Source organism: Melozone crissalis, unplaced genomic scaffold (assembly GCF_028551555.1).
Source record: "Melozone crissalis strain CALT ecotype California unplaced genomic scaffold, PUWL_Pcris_2 ptg000095l_1, whole genome shotgun sequence".
Classification (NCBI taxonomy): domain Eukaryota; kingdom Metazoa; phylum Chordata; class Aves; order Passeriformes; family Passerellidae; genus Melozone; species Melozone crissalis.
The window spans coordinates 307,810-314,912 of record NW_026535872.1 but is presented as its reverse complement, the minus strand read 5'-3'; the positions used below and the strand labels follow the sequence as shown (position 1 = coordinate 314,912).

At 55.3% G+C, this 7,103-nt stretch overlaps 1 pseudogene; it reads left to right on the top strand.

The window, feature by feature from the left end:
* Positions 1-1,954: 1,954 nt before the first annotated feature.
* LOC128947305 (olfactory receptor 14C36-like) lies at positions 1,955-2,887 on the top strand (annotated as a pseudogene).
* The last annotated feature ends 4,216 nt before the right edge of the window (positions 2,888-7,103 follow it).

The window sequence follows — 7,103 nt, the reverse complement described above, 5'->3', positions numbered from 1 at the left end:
GGATGCTGACGGCAGGACAAGGGGTTGACGGTGCCCAGCCTTGCTGGGGCTGTGCCAGGAGGTCCCAGTGCCTCAGGACAAGATGTCTCCTCACAGCCCTTGGTGGCACAGACCCTGCTGGTGTGGCCCAGGGCACCAAGACTTGGCTTCTCTTTGTCCCCACCTGTCATCCCTGCCTCCAGTTGTCTGCTCTGCCTGGGGCCCGGGGACATGTTCTCAGTCGTGTCCCTCACTGGGACCCATTAAAAGTCCAAGAAACTTTGGAGTTGGATTGTGACTTGGAGTTCTGGAGATGTTTCTTCAGCTCCCTCTCAGGGACTGATGTTCAGGGCCTAAGCACAAAGCCCCAGAGGCTCATTAAAGTCCTTGTGCTGTTTCTGTGCTGCTGAGCTGGGCTGGGCTCCTGGCACGGAGGCAGCTCCTGGTAACCAAGCAAAGCTTTAAAAGCACATTTCTCTTGATGAGCAGCTCTTCTGCCAGCCCAGCAGGGCTTGGACACTGCCTGCAGCCACCCTGGGCACAGCACAGAGGCACAGAGAGCTTCAATCAGTCAGGGCTGGGAAGGTGCTGAGAAGTGCCTGGGGCAGAATCACTGCCAGCCCTTGGCACAGGAACCTCTGGTTGCATGACAATGTATTGAAGTGAAGGGGAGCCGACCATCCAATTGATGCATCGAACTCCGATTTATTGATCAATCAGCCACTTTATATAACAGTGTTAATTAACTTCATGCATATTGCAAAATCCAAGCTCACGATAGGTTAACAGAGACAACTCTAAGCCCTCCTTTGTTTTACAATACCTATGATTTTTTTATTGAAAACAGGACCAACTCTCTCACTGTGATATGAAAAGTTCCCAAAACCTCCATATCTGTTCCCAGAGTAGCTAAAGAGCCAAAGGACAGGATGTTTTGCCTGTTATGGGAAGATTGTCTGAGAATCTTATTGTTTATAAAGTGGTGCTTGAGAGAGCCTAATTGTTTATAGAATCAAGCCTGGGAATTGCTTTACAACTACCTTTTACTTTTCCCTCATCTGTATACCTTCATGGCTCTCCACAACAATGCAGCTGCAGCTCCCGGAGCCATCTCCCGGAGCTGGAAAATCCCAATTCCTACAGACTATGTGAGTAAATTCTCTGATTCTGTCTTGTGCAGAGCAGCCAGAGGTGCTCAGGGCTGTCCTGCAGAGCAGGGTCCTGCAGCCCAGGGCATTGTACTGGGGCAGGGACTCTCCTGCCTGCCAGGGACAGCTCTCAACCAGCCCTGGCAGCTGCTCCCAGCACTGGCGAACAAGATCTGGGTGGGAGGAGACAGCTAGTAAGGCTTGGAAGTGTTCTCCTTGTGTGGGGAAGAGGCTGCATTGCTCAGGACTGCTCCCAGCATGGCATTTAACTGCAGAAAATTTCCGAGAAGATTATACAGGGAGCACAGCAAGGCAGGGGGTGCATAAAAGGAAAATTCCTACTCTTTTAATGTACTGGTCTGGGTTGCCGTGATGGGAAATTGTACATTGATATCAATCTCTCAATTCGCATTCAGAAAAAGTAAAAAGCTATTTCTCAGATCTTACTAAACCAGGACGTGACAGAAATCAGCACAGGGCCCCTTAAAGGCAGCATCAGTGTCGCTTTTCCAGCCTCCTCAGGTTTGCTCTGATGTTTCCATCAGAGTCTGCAGAGCCAGTGCTGCCCCTGGGCAGTGCCAGAGCTGGGAGGGGTCTACAGGGCAGAGCTGAGCCCCCAGGGCTGGGCTGGGCTCTGGCAGCACTGGCAGGGCCCAGCCCTGGGCACAGGGAAGCAGCTGCTGGCAGGGACAGCTCCAGGCAGCAGAGCCCTGGGCAGGGAGTAGGTGGAAAGCACCCTCAGGCTGTGCTGGGATATTTAAAGACCTCTCCAAACCCAACTATTCCATGATTTCTTTTTTACAGATTCCCATGCCAAGACACTGCAAATGTCCAACAGCAGCTCCTTCAGCCACTTCCTCCTGCTGGCATTGGCAGACACATGGAAGCTGCAGCTCCTGCACTTCTGCCTCTTGCTGGGCATCTCCCTGGCTGCCCTCCTGGGCAACGGCCTCATCATCAGCGCTGTAGCCTGTGGCCACCACCTGCACACACCCATGTTCTTTTTCCTGCTCAACCTGGCCCTCACTGACCTGGGCTCCATCTGCACCACTGTGCCCAAAGCCATGCACAATTCCCACTGGGACACCAGCACCATCTCCTACAATGGATGTGCTACACAGGTCTTTTTCTTTCTGTTCTTCATCGGAGCAGAGTATTTCCTCCTGACCATCATGTGCTATGACCGCTACGTGTCCATCTGCAAACCCCTGCACTATGGGACCCTCCTGGGCACCAGAGCCTGTGCCCACATGGCAGCAGCTGCCTGGGCCAGTGCTTTTCTCTATTCACTGATGCACACAGCCAATACTTTTTCCCTGCCCCTGTGCCATGGCAATGCCCTGGGCCAATTCTTCTGTGAAATCCCACACATCCTCAAGCTCTCCTGCTAACACTCAAACCTCAGGGAACTTTGGCTCATTGCTGCTACTGCCTGTTTAGCATTTGGCTGTTTTGTGTTCATTGTTTTCTCCTATGTGCAGATCTTCAGGGCTGTGCTGAAGATCCCGTCTGAGCAGGGACGGCACAAAGCATTTTCCACCTGCCTCCCTCACCTCAGTGTTGTCTCCCTCTTTGTCAGCACTGCCATATTTGCCTACCTGAAGCCCCCCTCCATCTCCTCCCCATCCCTGGATCTGGCCCTGTCAGTTCTGTACTCGGTGGTGCCTCCAGCCCTGAACCACCTTATCTACAGCCTGAGGAACCAGGAGCTCAAGGTTTCAAAAAAGAGACTGATGACTGGATCGTTTCAGAAACATTAAATTGCTTATCAGTTTCTGCAAATTGATTGCAATAAAAGTCATATTGATATTTCTTGTTAGCTTCATTTTGGAGGTCCTGTTTCATTGTTTTATTATTTCGTATTGTCTTCAAAGAAACGTCATTGTTTGTGCCATTTTTCATTTTGTTTCTCTCCTCCTTCACTTTAGCCACAGACAGTGGCAATGAGGGGCTGTGCTCTTGGTGGCTTTAAAGGAACTAAAGGATCTCCCAGCAGAGTTTTCTGCAGAGATGCCCTTTTGTTTCCTTCTCTGGAGCTGCAGCAGCAATGTTTGTGTGCAGAGCTGGGGGCAGATCAGTGCTGGCCCAGCAGCTGAGCCCAGCAGCAGCAGCACTTGGTGTTGCCAGTGCTGCTGCCGTAGCCCTGCCCCGCTGCCCCGGTGGCCCTGGTGTTGCTGCAGGGCCTGAGTGCTCTCGGGGCTGGGCACAGTCCTGGGGGTGGCAGTGCTGGGGCTGCAGCAGGGACAGGCCATGGGCACTGCTGGGGCAGCGCTGATGCCTCAGGCCAGGGCCTGGGGGCTCCAGGCTCCTTGCCCAGACTGTCTCAAGAACACACCCAGGCCAATGCTCAGCACAGAAAAGCCCCGTGAGCAGCCCCAGGCTGGCCGTGGGCAGGCTGGGGACAAACAGCATGGCTGGGGCTCTGCAAGGGCCCTGTGGCAGACAGGAAGTAGCAGCAGAGCAGGGGCTGATCCATCCCCAGTGCGCTGCACAGCCCAGGGCAGCGTCCCAGAGCGTCCTCATGGAGCTGCCAACATCCCCCCTCTGCAGCCCTGGCCTCTCCCCCAGCTCACACAGGTGCCCCATCCTTGCAGACACAGACACAGCAGCACTGGCTCAGCAGCCCTTGTTTGCATTGCACACAGCAGGCAGGAGCACCCTCATGCTGTTGGTGTGGGGACATGAACCTGAGGGAGCACAAATGCCATCAGCCCCTGGTGCCAGCAAGGGCTGGGGGACACCAGGGAAACCACATAGCTTTGTCCTGGCCTCTGCAGTCAGCCAGAAAGTTTGTTCCCATCAGCTGGGACTTTTGTGTGCCACTGCAGATGCTGTTGCTCAGAGCCAGGGCTGCGTGGCAGCCACCCCCACACTGCCCTGAGCATTTCCTTGGCTTCACCTTTGCTTTCTTTACTTCTCCTGGTACAAATTTCTTCTAATTGCCCACCCCAGTGGGCCCAGAGCTGGACATAGCACTCGTGGTGCTGCCCAAGCAGTGCTGAGCACAGAGGAAGAATCACTGTCCTGCTCCTGCTGGCCCCACCATTCCTGATCAAGGCCAGGAGCCATTGGCCTTCTTGGTCACCTGGGCACACTGCTGCCTCATGTCCAGCCGGCCGTCCATCAGTCCCTGCAGGTTCCTTTCTGCCTGGCTGCTCTCCAGCCACTCTATCTCCAGCCTGTAGTCCTGCAGGGAGTGTTGTGGCCAAATTACAGGAGCCAGAACTTTTACTTTTTCAACCTCACCTTGTTGGATGTGGTCCCTGTATCCAGATTTTCCAGGGCCCTGTACCTAGCCCTCCTACCGTCCAGCAGATCAATACTTCAAGCCAAATTGATGTCACCACGGTTCCATGAGGCCCCAAAGTGTCCCAATGGTCTCCATGATTCCATGAGGCCTCCCAGTGTCACAATGTCCTTTTGGTTCCAGGGGATCCCTTGGTGTCACAAAGTCCCTTGAGTCCTTGGGCCTTGCAGTGTCACAATGGATCCTTGGTCCCCCAAGGCCCTGCAGTGTCATAATTGCAACGTGGTCCCCCAAGGCTCTTCAGTGTCACAATGGATCTTTGGTTCCATGAGGTCTGGCCGTGCAGCAATGCTCTCCTTGGTTCCACAGTGTCACAACGGCCTCCTGGTCCCAAGGGCCACCACGGTATCAAACATGTTTCCTTCCTTCCAGGAGTCCCTGAGGAGCAGCACTGGCCCCTTGTTTCCATGGGGCCCTGCAGTGTCAGCATCGCCCCATCATGACACCAGGTCCTGCTCTGTCACAATGCTCTGCATGGTTCCACAAGCCCTGCAGGGTCACAGAGGCCTCTTGGTTCCAGGAGGCCTCAGAGTGCCACGAGGAATTCCTTGGTGCTGCAGTGTCACAATGGAGCCCTGGTGACACAAGATCCTGCAGTGTCACCAGGGACACTTTGGTTCCACAGGGGACCACAGTGTCACAATTGTTCCCTCAGTTCCCAGAGTCCTTGCAATGGAGCAATGGCCCCTTGATTCCATTGTCCCCAGGCTCTCCCAAGGGTCTCCTTGGTTCCACAGTGGCACAATGGCCCCTTGGTTCCACAAGGCCCTGCAGTGTCACAGTGGCCTCTGTGGTTCCACCAGGACCCAGACTGTCACAATGGACCCCTCGCTTCCATTCAGCCCCACAGTGTCACAATGGCCCCTTGGCTCCGTGCTGCCATGTCGTACACAGTGTCACCATGGTCCTCTTACTGCCACCAGGCCCTGCAGTATCACAATGGCCCCTTGCTTCCCCAGGGCTCTGCAGTGTCACAATCATCAGAAAATCAACCAGACTGCAAAGGACCTTGGAGAGCATCAAGTCCAACCTGGAACCCAACACCACCTTGTCACCACGCCATGGCACTGAACACCACATCCAGTCTTTCCTTAAACACCTCCAGGGATGGTGACTCATCTGTTCCTGATCCATAGGATTCCCAGGGTTTGGACGAGGGAAATGGTGGGTAAGTGTTGGGGACAAAGTGTTACTGATCATCAGCTTTAAAGCTCTTGATTTTAATATTTATTCAGACTGCATTAGAAGGTGCTGGGGGTCAATAACAATAGGACATTGCTGATCTCAATCTATGAACTGGAAAAGAATACTTAACAGGATAAATCAATTATCTCGCCATTGTTTTCAATACAGTATATTCAGTTTGAATACACTTCAGAAATGTGTCTAATTAACCACGAAAGAATTGAAAACCTAGAGTATTCCCTGTGGCTTTTCTTGTTCAGCTGTTTTGAACAAATGTTTATGAGCCTTTTCCCGTGAATTCCTTAACTGAAGAGCTCAAGAAAGAACAGGCCTCTGCAATAGGAAAATTCATCATCAAACTCCAAGTGGCTGAGGATCCATCCCCATCAGAGCAGCAATGAACAGAAATGGGCACAGCTTTGTGGCTGCCCCAGCTTTGGGATGGGCCCTGAGCCTGGAGCAGGAGCAGCTCTTGAGGGCCCCAAGGCCAGGGCTCTTGTGCTGCCCTGGGCAGATGGGATGGCAGCAGGGGCTGCAGAGCTCTCAGCACCTCAGACCGAGGGGACCAGGGCAGCCAGGGAGCCTCCTTTGGCCTTGGCCCAGCACCTTCCCCCATGGCTGAGGCTGAGTCCTGCGGCAGCTGCAGCTGCTGCTGTGCCCTTGCCAGGGACTGAGGCCATGGGGCCAGTGGCCCGAGTAGCCTAGCCTGAGCAGAGCTGTGGGGCCAGAGCCGGCTGGGCTGGGCTGGGGAGAGGCCCTTGGTGCTGCCCAGAGCTCAGGGCAGCTGGCAGAGCTTGCAGGAAGCTGGGCTGGGCTCAGAGAGCCTGGCCCAGAAACCATCAGTGTCCATCTCAGCCTGGCTGAGTGTGCAGGACTCAGGCCAGGCCTTGTGGGGCAGGGCCAGCGCCTGTGCAAGGCATTGCAAACAGGCAAGTGCCCCAGAGAGGAGGCTGCTCTGTGCCCTTGGTGGCATGGACAGAGCAGGGAGGGGGCCCAGGACATTTGTCAGCGCCAGACTCTGTGCCCAGCCCTTGGCAGCCTTGGCTGATAAGCTCGGCTTTGGCCTGGGCTGAGTTTGGCTGTGGCCCAGCTCCATCCTCCTGCGGGGCTCAGGGCCTGTTCCCGACCATGGCCAGCCCTGGCCGGCCTCTCTGCTGGCCCAGAGGCCGGCAGAGCCTGGGGCAGGGCTGTCTGTGCAGCCCCACAGGTGCCACGGGCTCTGCAGGAGCTGGCAGAGGCTGCCCAGCAGGGAGGCCATGGGCACAGAGCCCCAAGGCTGCTGTGGGCACCACGGCACAGGGGCTGGTCCCAGCCACAAATCTCCTGGCCTGGGCTGGGCCTGCGCAAGGGCTGGGCCACCATGGCTGGGCCAGCACAGGGCCACAAAGGGGCCACGCAGCCGCTGCTGGGGCTGACAGCAAGGCCAGGCACACACAAGAAATTGCTGAGCATGGCCTGTGCTGGCCAGGCCTGACTGTGCCAAA